This window comes from Athalia rosae, chromosome 8 (assembly GCF_917208135.1).
Source record: "Athalia rosae chromosome 8, iyAthRosa1.1, whole genome shotgun sequence".
Classification (NCBI taxonomy): Eukaryota; Metazoa; Arthropoda; class Insecta; order Hymenoptera; family Athaliidae; genus Athalia; species Athalia rosae.
The window spans coordinates 6371180-6387759 of NC_064033.1; the positions used below are offsets into that span (position 1 = coordinate 6371180).

Sequence of the window (16580 nt, forward strand, 5' to 3'; positions counted from 1 at the left end):
GATGGATGGATGGACGCCCGTAACGCCTATGTACATATATATATATATATATACATATCTATGTATACAGCATAGAAGTACGATAGTACTATTTACTCCCGCCTCGTGTTTACGTACACATGTTACACGCGGTATGTAAACATCGTGGTTAAACGCGGCCGAACGATCAGACGCGGGAGTAGAGTAGGTTATGCGTTCGACGTGTCGCGTACAGGGCAAAGCCGAACAAAAGAGTGAAAATAAAGTAAAGTAAAAACGAAAAAGAAAAAAAAAAAAAAAAAAGGGTACGACTTTAAAAATCGTTACTTTTGTAAAATACGAACACGATCTATAGCCGCACCCTCCGCTTTGCGTCCGAATAGCCCGTCGCGATAATTGGGGGTTGAGAATTTTTGTGAAAAAAATCGTTCAGAAAAATGGCAGTTTTGGGCACGAGCTATCCTCGTGTTGTTCGCGTCCTCGATTTCAAGGAATCCGTGGACTTCGGGAAAATTCGGAAGACTTCCGACCGGGGGTAAAAACTTTGCGACTCGTCCGATTTTCCATTTTCGACACGAGCGTCCGATAATTCGAACGAAACGATTTCGATTCCAAGGCCTCCTGCTGTGTGACTTCCGAAAAATGCCGAAGACTTCCGACCGCCAATCGGGACGATTCCACTTCTACGACGATGCGAACAAGTCGTTGTTATTATTCGCGGTTCCGAAGACAGTCGAGGGTGAAAATTTCCGCATTGCGGAACCCGCGCGTTTCTCGCGGCGATGGAAAATAATCGGCGGTCGGGCGATTTTTCGAGAGGAGCGCCCTCGGGCGGCGCGGGTCGCCCGATGCCGGATGCGAGGTCGGTCCTTAAGAGGCTGGTAATCATTGTTGTGGCGCCAGAAATTTAATAAACTTGTCTATTCGGCGAGAGGAGGCGTCTGCGGCAGCAACACACCGCGATGACCATCGGACATCGTCAGCACGAGCGGCGGCGGCAGAGGACAGTGGGAGCCCGGCAGTGAGTCACTCTCAATCAAGAAACAACTTATTAGTGATCGTCTCTCTTTACCAATTGTGATGTGGGTGATGGTTATTGCGTAGGAACGACGTTATGATACACCCGACCGACTCTCCTTCTACAATTTACACAAGTAAATATCTCCTTATACGGGGTGTTCCCTAAAAAAGTATCGTTTTGGTTTTTTTGTTTTTTTTTTTTTTTTTGTTTTTTTTTTTCTTTATACTCCTCGGAAAAGCTCACCCGGCACGAACGATCGTTGGGGAGTCGCGAGGATCGCCAGTTTCGAAAATCGGTCGAAAAAACAGAAAAAGTTGATTTTATCGTTTTCGAGAGTCAAGGGGGTATACTAAAAATCGATTTTTTTTTGCATATTTTCAAAGTGTAGACCCTTAAAAATATGTCTAATTTGTCAAATTTCTCATTTTTTTTTCTTCAATTTTTTTTTTTTTTTTATTCTTGGAATGTCAATAAACATCATATGAAAAAACGGATACTAAGAATATTTTTCGTTTTTTTTTTTATGTTGGTTCAAAAAATACCCAAAATTCAGGCTTCTAGACCAGAATACCCCCTTAAAGTGACGAAGATTTTTTCTAATTTTTTTTTGTCGAATTTGATTTTAGGTAGAAAAATAGAATAATTCAAAGCTAAAGTTATTGAAAATAATATTATAAAGATAAAAAGAAAAAAAAAAATAGTTTAAAAAATCTTTTGGAAAAAGTCGTCGAAAAATGGCGTGTTTATCTTTCTCTCGCTCCGTTCGCGTGGATCGTCCTTTGGAATTTGTAACGCGATGTCCGTTATTTTAATTCCGAAGGATTGAGAAAAGTCACCCTGTAGATTCCGTATGGGGGCTCGATGGTCTCGTATCTAGAGAACCGTGTTTTACGTTGGCCTAAAAACCAAACGGAATGGTGCGTTTCGCAGATGGGACCCTGCGGGTGGTCGAATGACGATGCGGTAAACTAAATTTTTTTAAAACAACTCGAATGTGTCCGCTGTCCACGCGCGCACGACGACGCGAAGTATATGTATATGTATATATTCGAATTCACGGTGGTTTAACTTCGAGCTAGACGTCTGTCCGGCGAGCGCGAATCTAATTTCATTAATACAGGTCAATTGCTGGGAACATTGGGATCGATAAAAAAAAGTGAATACACATAGATAGATATACGAATTTCCAACGTTCCCTATATACGTACTTCCAAAAACGAGATCCCAACTATCGCTCTTTTTTTTGTCTCTCCGATCTTTAAACGATCTCGCTTATGGTTGTCAAAAATGAAAGTTTGTACCGGAAATATAAACTCTATTTTCAAGGGGGTCAAAACTCGCCTTACCTACCCCTTCGAGTGAAAAAAACAAAACGAAGCGCGAGGGTGAGCAAAAAAAAAAGGTAGCGCCGACTAGCGTCAACCGCGGAACGGGACAAGGAAGCGGAATCGGAGGAGGCCGCGACGCGGAGTCGGAAGAAAGCTAGGTTGGGTTGGGTTAGGTGGCTCGGGCAACCTCAAGAAGGGATCGACGGTTTTTCGCCACGCGTCCTTCTCTCTCTCTCTCTCTCTCTTTTTTTTTTTTGTCCGGGGTGACTCGGGGCCACATGGCGATTCCTAGGCGGGTGAAACGGAGGCAAATATTTTCGCGACCTCTGGGAGCTGGCATATGGCCGGCTCTCGCGCAGCCCTCGGCTCCTCTACTCTTCCTTGGCAAATTAGAGCGTGACCGGTTACCACCGAGCGACGGGCAATCCCGCTCACGCTCACGCTCGGTGCGCGACGTGTGACGTAGGGTTTCGTACGCGTTTCACGGCACATGTAACTCCGCCCCGACGGAGGGTGGCGAGGGGGGTGGCGCGGGGGGCGCCGCTGCGTAATCCTCGGTAACGCGCGGACATGTGCACCCCGCGCCGTTTACTCCCCGAGGACTGATATTTAGGGCTGATATTCATTAGCAGCTACGCAGAGGGTGGCGGTCAACGGTCAATCGTACGCTCGACGAGTCGGACGTGGGTACACTCGGTGAAATCATACGTGGAGTAATGTTGAACGGAACGCGAGGAGTAATGTGGGTTAGGTTTATTGGCGAGCTCCGATTGGACGGAATTAGTTTCTGCGAAGGATTTTTACGACCATTGAGCGATTGGAGAGACGCGTCGTGTTTTGTTCAATTAAAAGATCCCTACCGGGCGAAAATTCTCTATGAAAGGACGAATTGTGGTAAAACGATTTACGTTCAAGCTGTACATTTCAAACGCCAAACGTCAAACGTCCAAGATTTTTCTTCGACTTTCTATTTAGCGAAGGAGGCGGAACGCGAGCTTAACTTTCGATGACTTTGATATAGTAAAAGGTCGAGTTTCTATACAGATCCTAGACGTTTTTTTTTAAATAGATCTGGAAAATCAGGATTCGGTGTTTTCAACCGGGTGTGTGAGTCGAATGCAACGGTTTTTGGATTGAAATCGATGCAGTTTTTTTTCAAATTCACGTCGCATCCGCATCGCTGGTACGTTTGAGTCATTTGGAACGAATGTACCAACTTTGCTCTTCTAATACTTCAACTTGGGATCAATCCGAATCCAGATTTCCAAAACTCTACTGTATAAGCTCGTCGGACAAATAAATGTGACAATCAAAAAATGGATCGAAAATTAAGAGAGTAACTTAACAAATTAAATCCAAGGTTAACAAATTAAATCCTTGTAAATCCTGGATGGGACGTTCTAGTTTTTTACAAACTTGAAGACTGCTTTTTTCGAAGTCTTGACTCGCCTTCTAATATTTTCAAATTTTTGCCTAGTTTTATCGGAGGTCCTGTGTGCAGGACCTCCTGCGCTTTCTTCGATTTCCTTCGAGGCGTCGGTTCACGTTATGCCTTTCTTTCTTTTTTTTCCTTTTTTGTCGATTTCCAAACCCTCCACAGGACCAAAACGAAGGCTCAAAGATTCTCATGATCATTCGATGAAATTCATAAATTCATCTTTATTCGACCGTTAAAAAAGTTTGCTGTTGGAATTGAGGTATGTATTTAATCAACGTCGTTACGAACGTGACACAGTTCGATATAATTGATCCGTTCGCCCCTCTCGTCGCTTCTCACATTTTGAAATACCCACACATACGATTATTTCAAAAACAGGATCTCACCAACGTACAGCGCACGGTCGACGTTCCGTCCCTTCCACTTCCCTCAGCCAGAGCGCGTCGATCGGCGTCGTCGGAAGCGCGGTTGCGGGGTGGATCGCTGCGGCGGAGCCTGGCGGGGTCGCTGCGCGTCGTCGTTTTATAAAAATTAATCGTTTTGCCCCGTTTCCTAATTTCTGCTTAACGAGCGCTCGTAAAATTGTTTTGTATGCATCAGGGTTTCCTCGTAGCGACGCGGTGTCAGCAGCCGCGCGGATGCGGGCTGCCCCCTGCCCTGCCCGTCGGCTAACCGAACCGCTACGCACGCTCTACGCACGCTGTACGCACGCACGCTGTACGCCGCATCGCGCTCCTCGCCCGTCCCCCCCGCGCTCCCCGTTAACCCATCTAACCCAATAATCGTTTAATTCCGGACCTCGGACGCCCCTGTGCTTGGCGCCAACTCAATCTAGCGCATCCCGTCAACCGGATATACGTATGCCCTACGACCGTCTGCGCGCGGCCGACGTTCCTCTTTTGTTGAAACAACACGACGATGACGACAGCGGGGACGCGCTTCGCGCGTAAACGTTAGCCGAAGTTGACGCAGCGGCGCGCGGTCCCCCGAATCCACACGAAAACCTGGCCGATTATCGAAACTACTTACAATTAGAGCGTCGTGTACGAGTGCGGGAAACTGGCGTTTGTTTTTAACGATATTTAACGTCCACTTTGAGCGCCCGAAATGTTTCTTATGCGTGCTTGTTTGTTGTTTTTTTGTTTTTTTTTTGTATTGAGGCTGCAACCGACGTGCGAAAAAGATGTTCTTTGTTTGGTATTCATGTGTATTAGGGTGGTCCTTGACAAGGTCGTTTTCGAACGTTGATATATGTATATGTTCCCAGGGGCTCAAACGTTTTCGAACGAATTTGAAGAGATTTCCTGAAAATCTGAGATTTTGATATCAACTCTGAGATTGTCCGCGTTGCTACCGAAGTTCGTTATGGAAGTGATGTGAGAATAACGTACTTCGTTCTTTGAAATTTTATAGTTCGTTGACGAATATGTAGAAAATTATGGAAATTCATATTTTGATTGACGATCCAACGCTCTAGTAAGAAAGTCTGTTATGATTTTTCCTCTAAATCGACTGTTTCAAACGTTATTCCAACGATAGTTTTATACAAATTGAACTTTGACCTCGAATTCAAATTTCGAACCAGTAGATTTAGAGATAAAATCATGAAAGACTTTTTTGTAGAGCGTTGAATCGTCTATTAAAACATGAATTTCCATAATTTTCTGTATATTCGTCAACAACTTGTAGTATTTTAAAGAACGAAACATTTTATTCCCATGTTATTTCTATAAGAAAATGCGTCCTATCTTATTGTTAGAGTTGATATTAAAAGCTCAGATTTTCAGGAAATTTCTTAGAATTCATTTGGAAGCGTTTAAGCCCCTATCGGAACATCGAAATTCAAAAACAACCCTCTTAAGGACCATCCTAATGTATATTAATATTTGTTGACTCTAATCATTTTTTCTAGTCGAGCGAAATAAGTGAGGGAAAAAATCAATCGACTGCACAGCAATTGTGAAAAATAACACACTTGTTTACGGTATTAAATTTGATTGCCAAAAATTGTATTTTTCGTCTTTCTTCGATTCTTCTTCAAATTTCTCCTCGTCCGTTCATGAATTTCCTCTTCACGACCTGAGCATTGAATTCACCCTGCGAAACCTTGCGGAATGGTGGCGCAATTTTTTTTACAAATGTCAATTGAAAAAAGAATCGTGATTTTTCGGATCTCCTCATTTTTTTGGCCACATTTCCAAAATTCTCCGCATGTCGAAACTCGCTCCAAAATTTGTTCTTACTTTTTTCGACGCGCCAAGTACAATGAAATTATGGAAGAATCGAGTGTCGGGTGTATCTCAAAGTATAGCAGAGAATCGGTGGAATCTAAAGTAGAAGATTCTGACGAAAATCAACTTTTCCAAAATGAGAAACAATCGACGGAAGTTGAAATACGAATGAGAAGCAAAAAAATGAAAAGTGCGAATGAATTAAAAAAAGTAAAAAGCAAAAAAAAAGGAGGAAAAAATGTAAAAAAAGTTCAAAACGCGTTTCAAAGTTCCCCCACCAAACCTTCTCGTCGATGAAACGCTATAATTGGATTCTCTGAATCGAAACCAATCGATCGGTGCTGGCGAATCAAAGTACATGTACAAAAATTGAAGAAGAATACCGATTTCTCAATTAGGAAGTCCAGATTTTCAACGCAGTTTCGACCTTGAAACGACCTCGAAGGAGCACCGTCATTTTCGTGTAACTTCAGCGCGTGAAAAAACACGGGACACGCATCAATTTTCGATCATTGCATTTTCGGCCAGGCTTCAGATTTCAGGGGGCAATCCAGCCCACGCTGCATTGCGCGATGACGCAATCGGTACGGTCTCCGTTCCCCGCTTTTTCCACGTATCTTTTTCTTCCTCTCTTATTTTTACTCTGGATTCAACGTACCGCGCTTTTTACTTTCCTTTCCCTTTTACTTCCGTCAACCGGGCGTCTTTCGGATTCACACCGAGAGCTCAACTGTATGTTACGTATACTCGAGCCGATGACGTGTGCAGTCGACGCGTAGGAAGAGTTCGAGTTCGTCGGAGGGGAACGAAGGGGGGAGGGGGGGGGCGACGCACTTCGCTCTCGGGTTTCCTCGCACCCGGAGGAACAACCGAGGCAACGAGCCCGCGGATTCTGACGCGGCGCCTTATCTTGTCCATACGAATTACCCTCGCCTCGCGAAAGTATCAAAACAATCCCCACATATTACGGCTCACGTGTATCGCGATACGAGACGCGCCCCTGACGGATTTTATCCTGTGCGATAAAGAGGAAAAATCTCGACGCTTGCCTCCGACTGAAGTTGGAATTGAAAATGCGGAAACCGAATTACGAAAAGCTGTTATATACTTAGATGAATACGAATATCACGCGAATCTTTCAACGGAACTTTGCGATTAATCGAATCAAAAAAAAAAAAGATTCGGGGTAGGACGTCGACACCAGCGGCTCGCTGAAAATATCCGCTGGAAATATCCTGTTATAATCCTTCTGCGCCTCCTGCGGGAAGTTGGAATTTGAGACGGATACGTCGGCGAAATGTTGAATTTAATTTTTCGAATTTTTTTTTTTTACTCCGTTTCGTACAGATATATCGACGCCCTGGTGAAGCAAAAAAAAAAAAAATATCGCGATTTTTTTATTTTTCGAAATACGGAATACGTCCTTTTTGCGCCAGAGCTACAATATAGGTATATATACGTGTTCCCTCGGAATGCGGAAATTCGAAAAAAAAAAGATTTTTGATGGATGAAAGAATTTTCAGTTTTTTTATTCGAATATAAATTTTTTGAACGAGTTTTTGCAGGTTTTGGAGGCGAACGATTTTCGCGTTCAATTTGAGGGTGAAAATATTGGAATTCTTACATATACGTCAGACGTGTAGAAACTCTCTGTGGAAATTGAAAGTACAGCTGATTATACTGAAATACTTGGGAACAGAATTAGTTTAGATTATTCAAGAGTAAAACTATTTGGTAAAAACTTCGAAAATTTACATTTCCACTTAGCGATCCGGAAAGATCGTCTTCAAAATCCTCAGAGATCGCAAATTTCAATAATTGAAGTTATAAGACATCGATCCCGACCATATCGCGTTTTTAATGCCAATCAGTTTTTAATAAAATTATTATTTTTTTTATAATCCGCTTAAAATAGAGTAAAATAAATAAATCTGTAGAAAAAATTAAAAATAAAAAAAAAAAAATATAGTCGAGTTATTATTTTTACTATCTTCGTAATTTCGGCCCAATAATTGATAATAGTTAGAAAATAAGGCGATACGCTTTTTTGGCATTTCAAGAATGCCAAATGTCATTTTTTTCTCAAAGAAAAAAAAAACAACAAAAAACGTTTTAATTAACTGTTTCCATAGATTCGTATATTTTACTCATATTTGAACTGATTAGAGAATTTTTTTTTTTTCATACGCCCTTTTGGCATTTCAGGAATTTTATTCTCAAAGAAAAAAACAAAAAAACAAAACACTTTTTCATTCTTATTATTGCCATATCTGATTATTATTTTCATATAGATTCATATATTTTACTCATATTTAAACTGTTCAAAGATTTGTTTGTTTTTCTTCATACGCCCTTCTTAGCATTTCAAGAATTTTTTATTCTCAAAGCAGAAGAGAAAACAAAAAACTTTGTTATTCTTTCCATAAAGATTCATATATTTTGCTCATATTTGAACTGATCAGAGAAATTCTTTGTTTCTTCATTCGCCCTTTTGGTTCTACGGAGCCAAAAGGGCGTACAATTTGAGATACGCCTTCTTAGCATTTCAAGGATTTTTTATTCTCAAAGTAAAAAAAAAACTTTGTTGTTCTTTCCATAAAGATTCATATATTTTGCTCATATTTGAACTGATTAGAGAAATTCTTCGTTTCTTTCATACGTCCTTTTGGTTTCACGGAACGTTTGAGATACGCCTTTTTGGCGTACGTAACGCAAGATACGAAAAAATTTGAGAAAAGAAGGGAGAATAGCTTCGTAGGGGATGAGCTTGATTTCTTTTAGTTTTTTTTTTTTTCTTTCTTTTTCTTCGTCACGATCGTGCGTTTCGCGGCGATCTTTATCGGACAAAAGATTCCGCTTACGGGCGCTCTGGATTCCACGTTAAACGGCGAAGCGCCCTTTCGGTTCCTCGCGGTATACGTGAGTAGAAACTACGGCGCGTACATACGTGTACACCGACCAATATCAGCCGCGTAGAGCGAGCGGCAGAGAAACGGCAGAGAAACGGCATCCGTCCCGCGCCGCCTACGCCCACGCAGGTGCCCGCGGCGCTGGTTGTGCGGAGCGAAACGCAGATCAAAGTAGTTTTATCAAGCGACTGCGCGCCGCGGTCTCATCTGAATTGATAATTTCCCCGTCAGCATATCAAAGACTCTCTCGCGGCGAAGCTATTTCCCCGTCCCCCTACCCCCCCCCCTCCCCTCCCCCCGTCCTACACCCCCCTACACCCCCCTTGCACCCCCCTCGATTCGCGGGTCGGCTACGTAATCTATATCTTCGCTACGCGGCGGATTGGCATCGGCGTGGAGTTTTCAGATTCTCAAGGCTGACGGGTAAGTGAGGGGGGGGGGGGGGGGGCTGATGCTGCTGCTTTGACTCTCCGGTGGCGTTATAGACGGTGCGGATATCGTACGGTACGTGACGCATATCGTGAGAAACGACACTCGGTATCCGTGGAATACCCGTACTTCGTACGGCGACTGCTCACGGTGGTGTCCCCGCTTCCGAATTAGAATTCCTCGAGGCGAAGGAAGAAGAGCCGGAGATCGCGAACCGTTCACGGAGAGAGAGAGAGAGAGAGAGAAGGTCGTCTCTACGTAGCTACCTACCTACCTACCTACCGCGTATCCTTTGACTTCCGACTCCACGTAGAACCCTGTTTCGCCCAACCTAACCTAACCTAACCTAACCTCGTTCGAATCTACATTCGGTACGCGAGATGGATGCGCCCGCTTTTCTTTATCTCTGAAAACCTCGACCCGGAATTAAGTGGAGGAGCTTCCTTTAGGGCACTCCGTCCCGCGATCCACACCACCCTCGAATAATTGACATTTTCCATTTGGCCACAATTTTTTTCGCTTTTTTGCGATATTAATGCGTAAGAGTTTTTCGAACTTTTTTCGCGAGGCCGTTCCCGAGATGTGCATTTTTCAAAATTTTAAACGCTTTTTTTCGAATGCTCATAACTGTTACGAAAATGCATCGATTTGGATGTTTTTTTTTCTTTTTTTGAATTGTGTTTTTCAATGAAATACTTTCCAGAAATTCAATGCGATAAGATATGTAAGAATTATTTACCTATTTTTTTTTTTTTTAATCTGCAGACTAAAATCTGCTTTTGAACATTGTTTGTATCCTCCGATTTTTTGTTTGAAAAATTCTCGAAAAAACTACTCTTGTTTTCAAGAATTTCAAGCCAGGTCTCGTGTGGGTAAACCATTTTTGCTTTTTTTTAGAAGCCAAAAACAGAAAAAAAAATTTTAATAAAAGAACCTCAAGATTTCTATGTTTTATGAAATAAAGTATCAATAGAAAATTACAAGTGGAGATAATCGGAATCTATGATCTAAATAAAATATTTTTGATTCTTAAGCATTTGGCTTTTATTTTTGTTGTCGTTTGAGTATTTTACAAGAATTCTAAAAAAAAAAGCAAAAATGGTTTACCCACGACGGGACCAGGCTTAAAGTTCTTTAAAACAAAAGTAGTTTTTTCGAGAATTTAAAAAAAAATCAAAAGATACAAACAATGTTTAAAATCAGATTTTAGTCTATAAATTGGGAAAAAAGTTGGTAAATAATCCTTACACATCTTTCCGCATAGAATTTCTGGAAAGTTCACTGAAAATCGCGATTCGAAAAAAAACAAAAACATTCAAATCGATGCATTTTCGGAGAAGTAATGAGCATTCGAAAAAAAAGCGTTTGAATTTTCTGAAAAATTTACAATTCGGGAACGACCTCACGTAAAAATTCGAAAAAAATCGTGGAACTCTTTTTCGCTTCCAACGAGAACACGAAAAAATTGGGACCGAATCCAAAATGCCTATTTCGATGGTATAGGGTGGGTTGGGATTCACACACCGCTTGTTGACGAACTTTGGAACGAGAGTCGCGAAATCCCGCTTCTATCCGTCGCAAATTATCGAAAGCCAACTCAGATTTTCTACTCTCATTCGACAAAAAGGAAAACGACGAAACGTCCAACCTTATTTTTTATCTCACATCGAGGTTGGGTCGGGCAAGAATATAGGTCCAAGTGAACCGGAGGTTCAACCGTCCGCGATCAAACTCCGTTTTCTGTTTCGGAAGCAGTTCAGATCGAAGAGACCGTCGCTACTTAACGTTGCGATTATCGAGTTAGGTTAGATTCGGTAATACGCCGAGGTTACTCGGAGCGCGTGGGTTTCGAGGTGGGTTTGCGGTTTTTTCTCTCCAGAAGAAGCGTGATCCGCAGGCAGACGTTGTGTATTCCTCGTTAAAAAATCAACTGTGCACCGCCGATGAACCGAGGGGACAATTATCGATATTAAAATATTTAGCGGCCTTCGACTTCGACGTATAACCTCCAATTGTATACGTGTGGTTTGAATTACGCGGGACGCAAATTCGCCCGGAGCAGACGAAAAACAGTTTCAAAATCCAATACCGCAGGTAATAGTGACCACTCGAGATTCGGATCGATTCCATTTTGATTTTTACGATTCACCGCCACGGCCACCGACGACTCGAAACACCGAGCTGTTGAACGATCCGTTCCACGGAGGTCTAAATTTTTCATCTCACTGCGGAGCTTCCGAATCTTTTTGGAGAGCTGTAAAATTCCACACTTTTTAGCCGACTGAACCGCCCGCGCCCCGTCAAATAAGAGGCAATAAAACGTCGCAGATTTCGTCGCGAAAAAAAACAAGCGAAAAATAGCAGTGCTTTGCACTACATTCGACTAGACCTATACCTATAGGGTTGTATTTATTTCGATACGCTGATTCTAAATATGAAGATTATTTAGATTGTCCTGCTTTCGAAATTGGAGTGAATTGCAAAAAATCGCCAAAATTATTGGCTGAAAATTGCAAAATGAAATGCAGTTTCTAAGCGAGTAAATTTTTTTCGACCTAAATCAGGTATGTTCCTTGTATATTTCGATGCGCTAAAAATCTGAATATGAAGATTATTTAGCTCGTCCTGCCTTCAAAATTGCAGTGAATTGCAAAAAAAAACAAAAAAAAAAACGCCAAAATGACTCAAAAATCGTGACAAATTGCAATTATGCAAACGAAAGAATATTCATTAATCCAGATCAAGTATTTTTCTCATGTATTCCGATACGCTGAATCCAAATCCCGAGACCGTAGATCCGATTAGATTGAGATTTTTTTTGTTTTTTTATTTTTTTATTTTTTTTGTTTGCATAATTGCGATTTTTTACGATTTTTGAGCCATTTTTAGCGGTTTTTTGCAATTTACTTGAAATTTTGGAAGCTTGACGAGCTAAATAATCTTCATATTCGGATTTATAGCGCATCGAAATACATAAGGCACATTCTTGATCATTGGGACAACAAAAATTTATTCGCTCACGAACCGCATTTTATTTTGCGATTTTCTCAAATTGTTTGCTGCTTTTTTTTTCAAATTTCTCTAATTTTGGTATCACAACGAGCTGAATAATCTTCATATATTCGGACTTACAATCAACGTATCAAAATACATGACTTCAGGTAGGTCTGGTCAAACCTAACCTAACAACTTTTGTTTTTGTTTTTCACGCGCCATTATGTTGTCATTAGTTCATATTTCCACCGTTGACTCGACGATGGCGATCCCGCGAACCGATTCCGCTACTCGGGACACCCGAACGGGGTAGTGTGCGTTGTGCAAGCGCTTCGCAAATCCGCGGTCTGAATCTCTGCCACCTCAGAGCGTAAGTTTCGTACGCTATGTACGCAACTTAGACCGCCTTCCGAGTCCGCCTTCGGTATCGGCGGTATACGTTACACGTAAGTACCTACGTATTAATGACGAACGTTTTACCCGTTACCTGCGAAGCTCACCACCTGAGACGCTAAAAGCTCTCTCTTCTACGTACACCACTGCGAAACGATTCCGTTCGGTCCTGTACGCGAACGCAGCAGACCGCGTACACGAACGCGTTGTATGTATATGTTACATATGTATTGTATACCTAGACACGGGCAAAGTTTACGCACGGAGGAGACGCGCGCGGTGGAATAAAGGGACCTAAAGTGAATAATTAAGCACGCGAAAAGGGCTCCGCTTCTATTCCGTATACTATAGAAGCGGATGAGTGGAGAAAACGGGTGAATTACGATCACGTATCGGCGAACTTGATTTCACCTCGTTGCGAGGAGATAAGGAGAACGACTGCGAAAATGAGCGTCTCGCTCTTGTCGTACTTTTCTCTATTCAGGCGAAAGTGGGGTAATTCAGAATCGGCAAATGTTTCATAGTTTCCTAAACTGTACGCATTTTTTTTTTGTTTTTTTGGTATAATTGTTGAGAGTTGAATAGCCCCAACAATGCTCGGTATAAAAAAACAAAACACGAGAAGACGAATAACGCGTTTTTTATCAAAGTTGAGTCTATATTTAAAATATTCGTCAACCGTTTTTTGTAATTTTCGAATTATGTACGTTTCGATGAAAGCTGATCTACTCGTGTGTTTATATTTGATACAAATTTTGTGGTCGTTTGAAGTTGAAGATTAACTTTGATTAAATAAAGATTTAAGAAGATTAAAGATGAACTTTGAAGTTCGATTTATTTTTGAATTGCTTATCAACATTTGTTTACGAGACAGCCATTTTTCGTTTATTTGCTTCCGTGTGGGGTAATTGGGAACAATGGGAACATGGGGTATCTGGAAACCTTTCCATTGACCCCGAAATTGTTCCTAAACACCCCGCGAGTGTTATATCCTGTCAAGGGCGAAATAAGGTTTTTTTTTCTAAAAATTTTACAGCCTTTTCGTGATGTTATTAAATTATTTAGAAAAGAACAAATTTTTCATTCTTTAGGAAATTATTTTGTATTCTATTTTTCTACAGCTATTTTCAGATTATATTTTTAATTTTAGTTCGTTGAATGGTTTTTTCCAATTATTTAAATTATTTTTTTGTTTAAATTTTGGAATTTTATTTATTTTTCTTTTCTTATGTTGTACTAGAATAAGAATTCATGGAATTCTAATTGTTGGATGATCATCTAATTCTAAATATTCATTGTTAGGAATAATTCGTTCTATCGCACAAAATGTTTTTTATACGAAGTTAGAATAAGAATTATTTCAATAAGTTCTATTCTTTTAATCGATAGATTGAATTTTTTTAATTTTATTTCTATACAAAAAAAATTGGATTTATTTTTGTTCTTCATTTTTTTTTTCGCTTTCTATCCACCCCACGTGTAGCGCACAATTACCCCACGGGGTCTGGGGTGAATAGGGATCGTAAATATTTCGGTTATATATTGTTTAAATTCTGATAAAAGATTTTTTTTCTTATGTTCATGGAGCAATTTATCTAAATAAAAAATGTTGAAGATTATTTAGAAATAAAAGTGTATTATATCATTAAAATTTACATCCATAGTAATTTATATAATATCAATAATAATCAATAATCTACGTTTTTACAATTGTTGTCGAATTTCCTGTGATAATATTAATATTATATATATGTATTATATTTTTACCGCATCTATTATGTAATAAATTTTTGATCTGCCTTAGGCGTGCCCAATTACCCCACTTTCCCCTAATCGTTGTTTAAACATGAAAAATTCCAAGAGGTCGTACGAGATTCCGAATTAACCATAACAATAACAATAACAATAACAATTGAAAATGAAAAGGCATCGAACCTCATTGGCGCAACGGGTCGCCCCGAGGTCGAGGGCCCAATCATCGTTCGAGTCGGGTCTCTTCAATCGTCAAACTTCGGAGATCAGGCGCGGCGTCGACTTGTTCCGTCCGTCCGTCCGTCCATATATCTGTATATATATATATATATATATATATATATACATATGTATATATATTAAATCCGTGACGATCGTCTCAACGAATCCGATGAATCCCATCAATGAAGGATCAATGGGCCGCTGCCGCTGCCCGCTAAACGGGGCCGTAGGGGTCAACTTGACCCCGTTAAAGGCGACTTCCTTCGCCAGTTGACCCGCGGCGGCCCCGCTCAATCTCGACTCGACTCGACTCGACTCGTCCGTCCGTCCGTCCGTCACCGCTGTACTCGTGACTCACCGTCGTCACTTGTCACGTGGCCCCCCGCCCGTCGTACCGCGCGTTGCGTTACGTTACGTTACGTTACGTTCCGTTACGTTACGTTCCGAGTTCCCCGAGGCTGCGTAACACCGCCGGCCAGGACAATTATTACGACAAAGTGGAGCGGAGCCGCAGAAGCTCGCCGTCCGCCGGGCTCGCCCATGTTTGTGGAATAATCAAGCCCGATCATTAGCCCCCCCCCCCTCCCCCCACCCCGCCCCCCTTCCCTCCGCCACCCTACGGAACACCGCGCGGCTCGCCTGATGTGCACACGGAAAAAATACCGCCGCGCGCCCCTCGATCCGCGTCCCCGGTAGCCGAGCCGGGACGTTAGACTCGTGGACAGGAAGTGGAGCTAATCAGGGGTAGTGAGTGGCAAACAGGGGCGCGGTTCCCCGATGCCCTTAGGGTGACGCGGCGGCGGCGGCGGCGGCGCGCGACAAAGTCCGGACATCGGATCGCGCGTTCGGAGGGCGAAGGAAAACGAACGAGACGCGGGGAATCGGAGGAGGAACCGAATAAGGTTGGTATGGTTATTGAGATTCGGAATGAGACGCGGAATAGCGACGTCGAGGTTCCGGGATCCGGAATTCGAGGTACTGCAGGTGGAGGACGAATCTGAATTAGACGCTGCAACGAGGTGCTCTAAATGTGAATCTGATTCGGAATCGCGCTGGTCGGGCGAAAATCTGATTGTGAGTCAGATTCGGATGGACTCCAGGTACGTTTACCAGAAAAAGGATGAACCCAGGAACGAGGTGGTCGTTGAAGATTGTTGAACTTTTTTTTTTCTTGGCGACCATAAAAATCGGTACTTTTGACGAAAAAGTACGGGAAAAAATTTTGGTTATGGATTTTAGACAGAAAGAACGCGTCGGCCGACGACGACGGTCAATTGAAGTTTATTTTCCGATAGAATTATAGTTTTTTTGTTTTTTTCGTTTTCTAATGTTTGTTATATTGTAGTGAAAGATGTGAAGAAAGATGTGGTAACAAATGAAATAGATTTATCAAAGTGTTGATGATTTAGAAAAATTTCGATATATCGATATCGTTATAAATTAATCTATAATTTACTTAATAATTTAGCTAAATTACCGATATAGGTTTTTAATTGAAAATCATTAGATTGAAAATCATTTAGCAGCATGTGAAAATATGTGTAAAGAAAATATATACAAAATTCAAGATATTTTTAGAGAATTGTTCAATTTCCCAGAAAAGTTAAATTTTTTAGTGCGTTTATAAATTCACTAGGAGATTATATCTCGATGGATATGAACTTCAGCTTATTGTTAAACCGAAAAAAAAACCTATTTTAGTGAATTCGATTTCCTACAAGACTTTTTTCATGAATTTTTTTGTCCAAATTTAAATACTGCGACAAATATTTCAAGAAACTAGAATTCTATCGAAAAATGAACTTCGATTGACCGTCGGCACGTGTTCTTTTCATTAAAACTCAAAAAGCAAAATTTTTCCGTACTTTTTCGTCAAAGGGAAGG

General features: G+C 41.4%; 1 protein-coding gene across 1 annotated transcript in view; it reads left to right on the top strand.

The window, feature by feature from the left end:
- Nucleotides 1–714: 714 nt before the first annotated feature.
- LOC105691020 (lysosomal thioesterase PPT2 homolog) overlaps nucleotides 715–16580 on the top strand; it is a 49601-nt gene continuing 33735 nt past the window's right edge. The window contains exon 1 of the mRNA XM_048659796.1: nucleotides 715–1000. The gene's annotated coding sequence lies outside the window, so the exon portion shown is untranslated. The remainder of the gene's footprint in view (nucleotides 1001–16580) is intronic.